The 15,363-nt window shown below is 39.6% G+C and overlaps 1 non-coding gene across 1 annotated transcript; it reads left to right on the top strand.

Moving 5' to 3' along the window:
* Positions 1-12,900: 12,900 nt before the first annotated feature.
* On the top strand, positions 12,901-12,985 carry TRNAR-UCG (transfer RNA arginine (anticodon UCG)). The gene has a single exon. It is a non-coding gene; the product is annotated as a tRNA-Arg (tRNA).
* Positions 12,986-15,363: the final 2,378 nt, after the last annotated feature.

Raw genomic sequence — 15,363 nt, forward strand, 5'->3', positions numbered from 1 at the left:
GGGGAGACGGAAAGGGTAGGCATAACCAACCACTTCCTTTACAAATGGTGAAACTGAGGCAGGAAGAAATGAATTTGCCCGTCCAGTGTTCCAAGCAGGGACCTGGGCCTCCCCTCTCAGTGTATGATCCCTTCGTTGGAGAAGTGAAATGAGCACCTACTAGACAAGGTGTTGGTACGGAATGAGATGAGAGGGCAAAGCCAGGTCTGTGGGCTCGTGGAGCTGTCAATCTAGACGGGCGGAGAAACAAACGAACGATGCCTGCTATGAAGAAAATCAGAGTGAGGAGCTGGGATGCTATTTTAGGAGTAGCCAGAGAAGGCCCGCAAATGATGTCATTTAAACAGAGATGGAATAAAATGAATCTTGAGGAAAGCAAAGAGCGCTCAGGGCAAGGGAAGAGTCATGCAAAGACTCCTATGCAAAATCTTGCCTGGCTTGTTGAGGAACAGGAAGGAGAACAATGTAGCAGGTGGTTGTCCAGGTGTGTCCAGTAGCATCTGGGAATTTGTTAGAAATACGAATTCTGGAGGCCCACTTCAGATCTACTGAACCAGAAACTCGGGTGGAGCCTAGCCGCCTGTGCTATAACAAGCCTTCCAGAACATACTGATGCGTGCTAAGGTTTGAGAACCTCTGGTGTAGCTGAAGCAGAGTGAGGACGGGAAACGGAGATGTTGTATGGGGCGGACTGGCATATCACAGAGGCCTGGTAGGCCATCATAAAAGATTTGACTCTTACCGAAAAACAACTGGAAAGTTGTGAGCAGCTTGATCTCATAATTAAAAGGACACCTTTGCTGGTATTTGTTTTAAAATACTACACCAAAAAAAAAAAAAAAAAAAAGAGGGTAAAAAATAGGGGGAAAAAAAAGATAAGGAAGGGGACACCTGGGTGGCTCAGTCAGTTAAGCCTTTCACTTTTGATTTCGGCTCAGGTCATGATCTCACAGTATGTGAGTTCGAGCCCCGCATTGGTCTCTGTGCTGACAGCATGGGACCTGTTTGGGATTCTTTCTCCCTGTCTCTCTCTCCCTGTCTCTCTCTCTCTCTCTCTCTCTCTCTCTCTCTCTCTCTCTCTCTGCTCCTCTCCTACTCACTTGCTCTCTCTCTCAAAATAAATAAACACTTAAAAAAGCTTTAGAAAAATATGAGCAAAATGTTAATTTTTGATGCTAAGTGATGGGTACATGGGGGTAGTCATCATTTATGTGTATTTATGTGTATGCTTTTTTTTTAATTTTTTTTTCAATGTTTATTTTATTTTTGGGACAGAGAGAGACAGAGCATGAACGGGGGAGGGGCAGAGAGAGAGAGGGAGACACAGAATCGGAAACAGGCTCCAGGCTCTGAGCCATCAGCCCAGAGCCTGACTCGGGGCTCGAACTCCCGGACCGCGAGATCGTGACCTGGCTGAAGTCGGACGCTTAACCGACTGCGCCATCCAGGCGCCCCTATGTGTATGCTTTTAAAGGTCCATAATAAAAAGTTGTTTTGTTTTGTTTTTTCCAAACGATGACTGATTGCTTTGTGAGCAGTATATATAGGGAAACAAGAGAGCAAGCACGGAGATTAGCCTAACTGGAATAAAAAAATAAGGATGACCTGGACTAAAGTCAGTGTGATGGAGAGAAGTGGTCATATTCCAATCCTATTTAGAAGATAAAGCACACAGGAATTACTGATAGGTCAGATATGAGTATAAGAGAAAGAACAGAGTCAAAAATGATGCCCAGTGTTTTAGTCTGGGTTCTTGGGAGAATGGAGCTGACATTTACTGAGAATGGGGAAATAGAAAGAAACAGATTTGGTCAGGGGGAGGGGAGTATTTTTAAACTCTGATTTAGACACAGTTAAGTTTGAGGTGTCTATCAAACATCCATGTGAAGATAGGAGTAGACAATTAGATATATGTATCTGGAGGGGATATAAATGTGGAGTTTGTCAGCATAGATATTATTTAAAGTCATGGAACTGGTTGAAAAAAAATAAAGTCATGGAACTGGTTGAGATCAACTAGATAACGTAGCTACAGAAAAGAAGAGGACCAAGAATTGAGCCCTGAGGCACTCCAACATTAAGATAATAAGATAAGCAGAATTCAGCAAAGGAGACAGAGAAGGAGCAGTGGGTAAGGTAGGAGGAGGACAAGTTTCTTGGTGGCCTAGTGAAATGTTCTAGGAAAAGGCAATACTTTGGTATGCCTTAACGTGAGCTAACCTTTCTATAATGTGGTGGCATTATTGATCCATCATGAGTAGGACATTCCTAAGGATGTCATCATTGATGACATTCTCTCATTGATGGTTTTTTTCGGGTCACCAAAAAACCTCCTACTTTATAAGGTCGTTGTAAGAATTAAGTGAAATCATCTATGTAAGCATATAACACTAAATGTACAATGGGAGCACTTAATACATGGTTGTTGCTATTATTATTTCTACACATTTCCGTGACTGTCCGTTATATCTGTACCTGGTTTTGCTAGGAATTGAGTTTAAATGCTAGTCCCAAGAGATACACACTAACTTAGATTTGATCAAACCTGTGGCCTGACTTCTTTCTTCTGCATGCAAGCTAGTGAACAGGGCTGTTTGATCAGCCATTTCAGGAACTCTTTCAGGAAAAAACAAAAACAAAAACAAAAGTCTCCTATTGCTTTCGTATACTTCTACCCAAATAAGGAGGTGTCAGTCTAACAAATAGATACGCAAGTCCAAACCATAGCTCCTTTCACATCTCCCCTGGATTAATTTTATCTGTTATAATTCTCTGCTTGTTAGGGGATCCAGGTCATCTAGAATGCTTAATGTCTACCCAAACTTTTTGTTTTTCATATCTATTTCTAAATTTATAGACTTTACAAATGATCTGGGAAAGAATACCTTTTTACCCTCATATAGTTCAACCTCACTGAGAGTTAAACATCAGCCCACAAGCTCTAGTATTCTAGCTTGTTGGCCACCAGGTAGATTTGAAGGCAGTCTATACACGTTTCTTTTCTTTTTTTTTTTTTTAATGTTTATTTTTGAGACAGAGACAGACAGACAGAGCATGAGTGGGGGAAGGGCAGAGAGCGAGGGAGACACAGAATCCGATGCAGGCTCCAGGCTATGAGCTGTCAGCACAGAGCCTGATGTGGGGCTCAAACTCACGGACAGCAAGATCGTGACCTGAGCTGAAGTCTGACGCCCAACCAACTGAGCCACCTAGGCGCCTTGAAGGCAGTCCATGTTTCTAACTCAAGTCTCTGCCATGGAGCCCATTCCTTGCAAAGAAGAGGAACAGCCAAATCCACAACTTGGCATCTCATCTGAGAATCTTGAAGCAATTTGAAAATGTTAATTCATCTATGCTGAGCTTTTGTTGTTTTCTGAAAAGACAGTGATGGAACCCTTGGCTTTCAGACATATGTAGACCTGCCTAAGATCAGCAGCAATTTATGAGGCCTGTTTCCATTTTCATCTTTGTGTGGGCCAAGTAACTTCACAAAACTGGCCCTTGGCAATCAAACATCAAGGTTTAATGCTGCCTCACCCTTCACAAGGAAAGTAAACAAAAGTGCTTGTCAGGATGAACACAAGGCCATCTGTGGGGGAAAAAACTTTTAATATATCTTCCTTTGTATATGAGTTTCACTATTTTCTCAAGTAAAGGATACAAAAGATTGGGAGTAACTTTCCAAGGGCCACTATTTCTCTTTCCCTTGGAATGGTGCTCACTGGATATGCAAAGGTGTTTGACCTCTCCCTGCTTGGGTTATTAGCTCCACCCACCTGCTGATTATTCTTTGGGTGAGCTCCTCACTCCTTACAGAGGGATGAGACCTTACAAAAGTCCGTCCATTTGTTATACTGTTGAAAGAGAACAATTCCTTAGCCATATTAGTAACCATAACATAAAGCTAATGTGAATAACCAGATTATATCACTTGTAAAGAAGATGGAACCACACAGAGGAACATGTCCATGACAGGAGCTGGTGGCAAAAATTACTGAGATTCATTTGGAATCCGATGTTGCAGTAAAACTAATGACATGACATGGCAGGTGCAAACACATCACGTGGCAAGAATCTGGGAACTGAGAATCATTCCTGTAAAGAAAAGACTTCACTAAACAGTATAAAACTGTAAGATCCTGTTTTTGTAATTCCTTTCAGTGTAAAGATAGCAAGTATGAAAAGCATCGCGTGTTCAAAAATATGGTTTTAAAGAAGATGGAGACCTCCTAAACAGTCTCATTTTCTATCCTAAAGAGTTAGTTTAAAATGCATTTCTTGAGTTGTTTCTCTAATTTTAAATCAGGGTTTTTCGCTTTTATTCCTTGGATTTGGAAGCAGCTTAGTGTACATAATATACTATGAAGCATTTCAAAGTATCCTTGCAAGATTTTGCTATTTAGCAAATGGATTTGTCGATACATTAAAAGTATTTATTACAAGCTTTGTGCTGTTAAGTGGGGTGAAGTGTGTCTTCTGCTCCAGACCAATAGACAATTCTAATTGAAGGAATCCTTCATTTTTATGATTCCAGTTTACTCTGCAAATGCTTGCTTCCTTGTTTTCATAGTCTTTAAGATACCAACCTTTCTTCCAGCACAGCACACCTGCCCATTACCCTGTATCAGAGGTTCCTGGAGAAATGAAAGCAAATTGTTTGCTGCAAAGTTTAATTGGAAATCTGTTGGAAGTGGTACAGCAAGTATCCAAAAATAGACTTCACACTAATGTATATCAGGTAAGCAGTTTCTCTGTGCTTTTTTAAGAAAAGGAAATCTACTTAATCTATTTTTACTTGTATATAGTTATAAGGTATCTATTTATGTAGTCTAGTGATGTAATACCTCATTATAGAATTATCTAGGACTAAACATCTTTCTACACAGTCAGCAATGCTGGCGGAAAGAAAAAGCAAGTAAAAATTCTTGACAAATTACAGGAAGCATTATTAGCATGCTGTCATTCATCTCAAGTTATGCACACACACACACACACACACACACACACACGAGCTTTTATCCACTGCTTCTCTTTGTTCATCACAGCTGACTGTTAATAGCATAGAACCTAAGCAGTACTGTGAAATGAGTTTGTCGCTGGCATTCTCATTTTCCCCATTCTGTTCCTTTTTTTTTTCCTTTTGGCATCAATATACCTATCACCTCTAACCATCACCAGCTACAGGTCTCCAGTGTCCTTTCTTCATCCATAACAAAACTTATAATAACAGTTAACAGAATGATTGATTAGTGGATTACACTTTCATACAATAGCTTTAATATAATGAGGTAACTTCATATTGGTATTACTCTAGCTGAAGAAAATCTTCATCATCTACTCCCTATTCTTTCTCCTAGAATGCATTCCAATGCCTTCTATATTCTCTCAATCACAACATTTTTTTGATAATAAAGTGTGATGTTGAAATGTGTCATTTTCATTAATGGAGGTGTTACTGTGCAACACTGTGAATGCTTTACTTAAAGAACAATGCTGACAGAAGAGATGAAAAATATTCTTGAACTCTAGACTTTTTGAGACCAAACCTCCGGGAGTTTGTATTATTTGTTCAACTTGTTCACATGGTAATATGAAAAGATAAGTCTTGAATTTCCACATAAATCCTAAAATTGGAGCTCAGCCCAAGTCTTGGAATTATTTTTGCAAGTGAGGATCTTTTGCCAAGAAATCCTTTCTAGTTCTTAATCTGGTTCTAGTCAGCTTCTGGATGCAGAGAAGCATGTTTAATGCAGGATATAAGTGGTTAGTCAATTCCTGAGGCATCCATATTTCTTCATTTTCCTTGTTAAGATCTTGGTAATAATCCAACCCAAGAAATAGAGTTGAATCCAGGCTGCATATGTATGAGAACTATTCTTCATTGAACTAAAAATGAACCTAAGTTGCCATTTTGAAGTCTTTGTTAAAAGCCAACTAAAATTAAATCATGAGAAAAATATTCCTAGTCATATTTTCTGAGGCAAACTGATTCAAGCAAATCTTAATTGTATTATACTTAGGTATTATGTCAATTTTGTATGCCAGATAGGGAAAACCCTGACCACCCTATTTTAGGTTACAGCTGTACCCTAAACACTCCCTAAACTCCTTTTCTAATTTATTTTTCCCCAAAGCACTTATCCCAATTTAACAAGCTGTGCTTTACAAGTTTATTTCATTTATTGTCTGTCCTCTCCCTTGGAATGTAAGCTCCGTGAAGGCATAGATTTTAGTCTGTTTGGTCCCTGCCATATGCAGGCTTAGAAACATTCTGGCACATAGTATGCATGCAAACAATACTATTGAATGAGCAAATTGACACGATTTATTGTATTCACCAAGCAAAACATTTACTCCCAAGAATACATATTCTAATTCAGATTCAGGCAATGTGCATTTTAACACCTATATACAACATTTATATATTAATTTTTCTTTCTTTTCTTTTTTTTCTTTCTCTCTTCTGTTTTTTTTTTTTTTTTTTTTTTTTTTGCTTTTGGAAGCATAAAATCAATGCTCCCCAAAATAAGGAAGGCACAGAGAAACTTACGTTGATTTCAGTCAGTGAATCAGCCAACATTTGTCGAATGACTTGTTTGATGAATATACTGTGATAGGTTAGGAGTTGGGGGGAGTGGTAGAAATAATAAAAAGCTTAAGCCAAGAGTTCTGCCTTTAAGAAACTTGTAGCGGGGCGCCTGTGTGGCTCAGTCGGTTGAGCTTCCAACTTTGGCTCAGGTCATGATCTCGCGGTCTGTGAGTTCGAGCCCCACCTCGGGCTCTGTGCTGATGGCTCAGAGCCTGGAGCCTGCTTCGGATTCTGTGTCTCCCTCTCTCTGACCCTCCCCCGCTCATGTTCTCTTTCTCTCTCTCTCTCTCTGTCAAAAATAAATAAAACATTTTTAAAAAATTAAAAAAAAAAAGAAACTTGTAGCTAACTTCAGACACAAGAAATAAATCCAGTAGATTAAATCAAATTAATTAAACAAAAATACCAGACAACAAAGTCTTCACAAATAAGATGAATACTGACTTGAGCAATTAAGAAAGAGAAAGCACATAGTAGGAAAAGAGAATGTATTCATGGACAGTAAAGGGGGATTTTAGACAACAAATGATTTGAAGATGGGTAATAAGAAACAAAGCCAAGATGTTAATGTGAAGGTCAGATTCTAGAGATCCTTGAATAGATTCTGGGCTTTATATGAAGTAAGTAGACAAGTATTAGAGGAATATGCTGTCTGTATGTATATGTGTGTGTGTTTAGGCAGGTAGTGGAGTACAAACTCTACTGTAAGAATTTTAATCTGGCATTGGTGTGCAAAACTAGCAGATGGAAGAGACTGGAAGCAGGAAGATGAGTTGGGAAACTATCTTATCCCAAGAGTTCGTGTGTGGGATGACAAAACTTGAAGTAGAGCAGAGTGCTATTAATGAAAAGAAAAGGCCAAATGGCAAAGATGAAATAAGCATGACTTGTTGACTAGTTGGACATGGAGGCAAAGGAACATAAGTCGTCAAACACCCCAGGGTTTTGAACCTAAGAACATGGTGTTAGAACTGATATAAAGAAGAAAAAAATCACATGAGCTAAATGATAATGGGTACGGTTGCAGGCTGCAGAGTTTGCAGTAATAGCAGGATACCGAAGTGAAATGTCCAGCAGGAAGCTGCAGATAAGGCAGGACAAGGCCACTTGGTACAAAGATACAATCACTCATTGAGTTATCCAACCCTGAACAAACAGGTAATGCAACTTTCTGTGGCCAGCTACTTTGTTGTAAGAGGTAAACTCTCCTGTGTGTTCGCCACATTTTTCTATGCATAGGTTGACTGACGGCCCTGTTTTGTTATTTGTTAACTTCTTAGTTGCTAATTTTTTTAAATTAGGGACATAGTACGTGATTCTATTCTTACAATAAAAACTCAGACCATAAAGTGAAATCTCCCACTGACCTCTTCCCAATCCCTTCCCAGAGGTAACCCGTTAACCATTTTATGTATGTCCTTTCAAACATTTTTCTGTGCGGTTACATGTGTATATAGTACATACAGAAACACATGTGTTTGTATTTGTTTGGTTTGCATAAGCGGAAACACGCTGCATGGTACCATCAGCCCATTAGCAGCTGCTAAGGAAATCTTACTGCCAATTTGCTGTAGCTGTGGGGAACCCAGGCAGAGATAGCTCGGCTGCCAGTTGCCAATACATCCAAGATTTTAACTGATACTAATTTCAGGGAAAATTCTGAACATCGGAAGTTTGGCTAATGCATTAGATTAGATTCAACAGTACCTCGCCAGATAGATACTCCATTGCGTCTCGGTACCACAGACGATTTTTCCCTCCCCTCTCACCAAAACACACACACTCTTTTAGAAATCATATTTTTGTCCTCATCTTTAGGCAATAAGATTCAAGTCACTACTTCTCCAGTAATTTTTTTTAATGAGTTACATTACCAGAAATCCTTAGTATTTCTAGATTCTCTATTTCTGTTTTTTTCATCTCTTTCTAATCTGTACCTTTTCTCTCCATACTTTTTTCATTCCAGTTACTGCTTTTAATTGTTTTCAAGTTTATTTATTTATTTAGAGAGAGCGTGCACACAAGCAGGGAAAGGGCAGAGGGAAGGAGAGACAGAATCCCAAGCAGGCTCTGTGCCATCAGCACAGAGCCAGATATGGGGCCTGAACCCATCAACTGTGAGAACATGACCTGAGCTGACATCAAGAGTTGGAGGCTTACACTTAAAAACTGAGAATAAACTGAGGGTTGACGGGGGATGGGAGGGAGGGGAAAGTGGGTGATGGGCATTGGGGAGGGCCCCTGTTGGGATGAGCACTGGGTGTTGTATGGAAACCAATTTGACAATAAATTTCATATTAAAAAAAAAAGTAAATAAAAAAAAGAGTTGGAGGCTTAACCAACTATGCCACCCAGCCTCTCCAAGCGACTGCTTTTAAAAAGAAGGCTTTCTCTTTACAACTCAGAGTATGGGACTGCCTGGGTGGCCCAGTTGGTTAAGCGACCAACTCTTGATGTCGGCTCAGATCATGATCTCATGGTTCGTGAGATCTAGCTCCATGTTGGGCTCCGTACTGACAGTGTAGAGCCTCCTTGGGATTCTCTCTCTCCGTCTCTGTCTGTTCCCCTACCCCGACTTGCTCTAACGCACGCACTCTCTCCCTCACTCTCTCAAAACAAATAAATTTTTAAAATTTTTAAAAATAAAACTCAGGGTATGAGGAAGATCTAGAAGATTTGAGTTATGGTTGATAGCTGTTCATTCTATATTGGTCAAAAGCTGCTGAAATTTCAAATTTCATTCTTTTGTGTTTTTGTTCCTGGTTAAACTTTCCTAAAACCATAGTAATTACATGCCTACTTATAATGATTTACTGATTTACTTTAAAGCGTATTTAAATATTGCAGCAACATGCATTTTATTTAGCACAATCTGTTTTTAAAGTTCTAACTGTGGGAAGCTATATATGCTCATAATTACAGTTTATTTGAATGTGTAATATTTTTGGAAAGTGAAGTACCATACTTTGGGGGGGTGGAATGAAAATAATTTATGTATTTTTAAATGAACTAAAGATTTTTTTTAATGTTCAGTATCTAGGGTAATTTTTAAATTCGTTGGTTCTATTTTATATTTTAAGCCTTGAATAAAAATATCTTTATACAATGAAATCTCACTAATGTTTTCAAAATCCATATCATGTGACCACCTCTAACTACTTTGGTAATTGTGGTGATTAAAATATCATTGAGAGATTTTTTTTCTTATACTGAACTCCATACAAAACCACTTTTGCAAGTAAGTGGACGTGTCTTTCAAAAAACTAGCTGAAAATTATTTACATTTATCAGTAACTAATTATAATCATGGTATTAGAAAAGTATGGCTAAAGCCACTTTGATAACTCATCCAGTCTGTTAGTTTCATATGGGAGTATGACCAACCCTATAAGCATTCAGGATATATTTCAGAATGTTCCCCAATAACTCATTCCATACTTTTACAGTCCTTTTCAAGATTTAGTACCTAGCACTGTGTTTACTTTGGAGACAGATGCAAAAAATAACCTGTCTGGGAACAGCTTGTCTACCCTGAGGAAATGAGATATACATACCTAAAATTATAGGGCAATATGGTTTATGAGTGTAAAGATATTATGAGTTGGATTATTCCAGAAACACCTTTTGGAAAGTAATAATTTGATTTGAGCTTTGGGGGACATGTAAGATTTACATTAGTAGAGAAGAAAAGGGAACAGTTTCCTCACATAGGGAAGGAAAAAACAAAAAACAGAAAACAAAAAACAAATGGTAGATGTGGCAAAAATTGTAGGTCTACCCTAACTGGAGTTTAAAAAGAATAGGTGAGATTGAACAGGTAAGACAAGGTATTTTCCCAGAGGACCCCCAAGGCCTCAGTGTGGGATGGTTGACAATTGGTCTAATGAACTAGAAGACTGAGGATTTTTAACAAGTGAGTAAAACATTCAGGCATTACTTTATTAAGATTTATCTGGCTGAGGTGGATAGACCAAGTTGTAAGTTGGAAGGTTTTAGAAGGACGGACATTGATTAAGGATGGCTTTACACGTGTATCAAAAGGTTTAAAAAATACATATGTCCTGGGGCACCTGGGTGGCTCAGCTGGCTAAGCGTCCAACTTCGGCTCAGGTCATGATCTCACTGATCGTGAGTTCAAGCCCCTTGTCAGGCTCTGTGCTGACAGCTCAGAGCCTGGAACCTGTTTGAGATGTTGTGTTTTCCTCTCTCTCTGCCCCTCTCCTGCTCGAACTCTGTGTCTGCCTCAAAAATAAAGAAACTTTAAAAGTTGTTTTAAAAATACATATGTCCTGTGACACAGCAGTTCCACTTTTAGGAATTTATCCTAAAGAAGTAATCATAGATGCAGATAAGTCAGCTACCAGGATATTTAATGCAGTGTATTTGAATAACAATAAATTGGAAACTTACATTGGTGACCAAATGTTATTATAATACCAACATATAGTGGCCTGTTATGGGACCATTAAAATTGATACATTATAAGACTATTTAATGTCATAAAAACACGACATACTGTTGACAGGAAAAGAAAGTTACAAAATTTGTGTATAGTATGATCCTGTGCATGTAAAAGGAAAAACAGGTGTGTGTGTGACAGAAAGAGAGAGAGCATCTCTGTGTGTAACTGATAAGTTGAGCAAATATGACACATTTTGATTGGGTGAAAAATGCAATTTTTTATCTTCCAATGTCCTTTTAAGTGTGTGTTCATTGGTGTTCTTGCCCTAAGGTGAAGTGTGGGAAAGCCCCATCGCTTTCAGGAAACAAAAATTTCTTCAGCCAGTTACAGTTCTACAAAAACCACAACTCAGGCTTAATAGTCAAAATTCCAATCCTGACTTTGTGCTAATTTTTCTTCTCCCCGGCCCCCCACCCCCCGCCCACTTCTCTGACTACCTCAATCTGAAATCTTGCAAAGGGAGAAGTTGGAGAGGGAGTGAGATCCCTCAGCAATACTCTTAAGACTTTGGATGGCTAATCAGGAAATTTTCATTCGAGAACCACCTCTGTGTATCAAACTAGTAAATTCACCACACCAATTTTTCATCACCTCATGTGAAAAATGGAACTAATAACACTTGGCCTACCTACATCTTAGATTTATTAGGCACATCAAATTATATCACAGAAGCAGAATTACTTTGCAGAGTTGAAAAGTGTTTTAGCAGTGCATTAGGAAATACAACCCACTAGACTAGGGATCCAGAAGCCAAATGCCTACAGGAGGCCAGGAAGGTAACATAAATGGCTATATCATTTAAGATGTGAGGTCATAAATAGCAGCTGTAACAACTGGCATCTGACCTTAATGTTGAGGATGTGGTGCACAGTGGTAGGGAAGATGATACCAAAGATGGAGAGCTCATGCCCAGTGAGAGGGAACAGCTACCCCTCAGATCTAAGCAGCTCGTGCCATGGAGACATACAGGCCGTATTGAGATCCTCTGATATTTCAAGGGAAGTCACAATTTCTGATTTTTTGTGAAATCTAATTTTCCAATATGGACAATTGATTTAAATACCAAACACAACATAGACCAACAATGTGTAATTTGAATTTACAGTGAACAAAGGCTAGATTCAGGCCCCATGGCATCACTTCATAATCCTGCGCTAGACTACAAACAACTTGAGGGCAGAGATCTTGACTTTTATCTCTGTGGTCCTGATATTTTATATAATGTCTGACATAGCTGGTGCTTAATATACGCTGGCAAAATGATAGATGTGCACTGCTAAATTGAAAGACTGTTTCTACACATGAAGTCATCCAACAACTCAAGACTGCCTCCTCATAAGGGTTTTTTTTAATATATATATAAATTTAATTGTAACAATCCTCCCTTTTATTTTCCCAACCAGTCAAAGTAGGGTAGGGGAAACAAGTAGAAGACAGCTAAAGGAATACATGCAAAATAAAAGGTGAATGTGAGCAAAGAGTTACATTAAATAAATTGTAAGAGGTTTTGTTATTTCTGGTGCTTTGTTTAATCTCCTATAAGGAGATTGGGTTTATCTGATTGAAGTGGGTGGATTCAGTGAACTAAAGAGGTAGGTGAGAAGAACAGCACCTAACTTAGGGGATGTGGGTGTCTGTTGTGGGGACCACGAGTAGTCAGAGAAGACTTCCTAAGGATGTGTTGCCATTTAATTCAACAAGTGATTTAATTGAACAAATATCTATTGAATATTTACTATGGAATATATCAGTGAGCAAAACAAAGACTCTAATCCTCATGGAACTTCTATTTTGCTGGTGGTGACAGACAATAGACATAATGTATTAGAGAATTATATAGTAACAGGGAGCCTGAGTGGCTCAGTTGGTTAAGCATCTGACTTCGGCTCAGGTCGTGATCTCACGGTTTGTGGGTTCGAGCCCCACTTCAGGCTGTGTGCTGACAGTTTAGAGCCTGGAGCCTGCTTTGGATTCTGTGTCTCCCTTTCTCTCTGCCTCTCCCCTGCTCATGCTCTGTCTCTCTCTGCCTCTCAAAAGTAAATAACTGTGAAAAAAAATTTTAAGAAAAAAAGAAAATTATGTAGTATGTTAGATGGTATGATGGTCAATTTTGTGTGCTGGTTGGCTAGGCTATAGCCCCTAGTTATTCAAACACTGATCTAGGTGTTGCTGTGAAGGTTATCCTGGATAATCTGGGTAGACCTGATTCAATCAGTTGAATGACCTTAAGCATAGAACTGAGGTTTCTCCACAGAATGAGAAATTCTGTCTACGGACTTCAACTTCAACTCACATTGGCAAGTTCTAGCCTGCCCTTCCTGACAGCCTGCCCTGTGGATTTTGGACTTGCCCAACTAGCCCCCATAGCTGCGTAAGCCAATTCCTTATACTATATTTTTGAAAAGTCATTTGTGTTTGTATCAAACTACTGCCACGAAGCAAACCACCGTCCAAATTTAATGACTTCATCACCATTTGCCCAAGATTCTGTGCACTGGCAATTTGGATTTAGCTAGGGTAGTTCATCTCCCCTCCATGCCATGTCAGCTGGAATCACGCATGTGTTTGCAATCGTTTGGCAAGCCAGCTGGGCTGGCTACCACCAACCAAATGGCCTCATTCACAGACAGGTCTAACAGCTGAGTGGTGGGGCGGGGCCTCTGGGACAGCTGTCTTACCACCAGCAGACTAGCCCAAGCTTCTTTAGGTGATGGCTGGGTTCAAAAAAGCAGCAAGCGAGCCAGTGCAAATACTCCATGTTCAAGCACTCATCAAGCCTCTGCTTCTGCCATTGGCCAAAGCAGGCCATATGGCCAAGCCCAAAATCAATATGGGAGAACACATTACAGGGGCCTGGGTTTAGAGATGCATGACTCACTGGGTTTGCCATTACTTCAACAACCCACCATAGGGGCACCTGGGGTGGCTCAGTCAGTTGAATGTCTGACTCTTGGTTTCGGCTCAGGTCATGATCTCACGGTTTGTGCTTGAGATGCTCTTTCTCCCTCTCTCTCTCTGCCCCTCCCCCACTCACTCTGTCTCTCTAAAAATAAATAAACTTAAAAAGATAATAATAATTGGCTAGGATTTGAGCCAAATCTGACTTCAGGGACTGTGCTCTTAACCACTAAGCTCTACACGAGGGAAAGCCATGGGAGAGAGACCAGAGGGGTGAGTTGGGGTAGATGGTGATGGGCCTTGAACACCGGCAGGGTCGTATCCTCCAGGTCCATGCAAACTACAACAGCAGGTATAGGAAGCAGCAGGTAGAGGATTTGTGGGCTGGGATTCCTGAAAAAAGAGAAAAAAGCTTTGACCAAGAAATAGAGCCAGAGTCACAGCCTGGGAGAAAATGAACCCTGGACCAAACCACAGAAGGCAGGTGGTGGCATAAATAGATGTCAGCATCTAGAAGTCGATACTGAAGAAGGTCAAGAGAAAGGAGTGAAAACAGTGTTCTAAACGTTGCTGCAGACAAACCAGAAGTTAATTTTGCATCTTTAGGGTGAGGTACCCCTAAAAACTGGCATCTGCTTTTGTAACAATTTGTCTGGAGTCATGCTCATCATAGCAGAAATAAATTCAGTTTTACTCCGTCTTCGTGAGGGTGCGGGTGTATGTAAAAGCCGGGAATAGTGGATGTGCCGAAATAACAGTGAGCAGCTTTGAGCAGCCTCTGAGTGTATTTATAGATATCAAGCACACGAAACACGCCCACATCATACACCCTCTCCCCAGGAATCCAGGATGTATGCAGAAATAATACAAGGTGTACATTTGGCAGTCTGTACCACACAGGGGTGTGCTGGGTGTAATAATTTTAAAAATCCTTTATCATACCTGACCAGTATTTTATCAAAGCTATATGATGAATGATTAAAAGGCTTGTAGACAGAATCATTTTGAATGCACAATTTTTCTTTTTTCCAACATTGGTGTGACATAATCTGTCTGAATCTCTTTTTTTTTTTAATTTTAATTTTTTTATTTTTTTATTTACATCCAAGTTAGTTAGCATATAATGCAACAATGATTTCAGGAGTAGACTCCTTAATGCCCCTTACCCATTTAGCCCATACCCCCTCCCATAACCCCTCCAATAACCCCTCCAGTAACCCTCTGTTTGTTCTCCATATTTCTGAGTCTCTTATGTTTTTGTCCCCTTCCCTGTTTTTATATTATTTTTCTTCCCTTCCCCCATGTTCATCTGTTTTGTATCTCAAAGTCCTCATATGAGTGAAGTCATATGATTTTTGTCTTTCTCTAACTGACTAATGTTGCTTAGCATAATACCCTCCAGTTCCATCCACAT

The sequence above is a fragment of the Prionailurus viverrinus genome, chromosome B1 (assembly GCF_022837055.1).
Source record: "Prionailurus viverrinus isolate Anna chromosome B1, UM_Priviv_1.0, whole genome shotgun sequence".
NCBI lineage: Eukaryota > Metazoa > Chordata > Mammalia > Carnivora > Felidae > Prionailurus > Prionailurus viverrinus.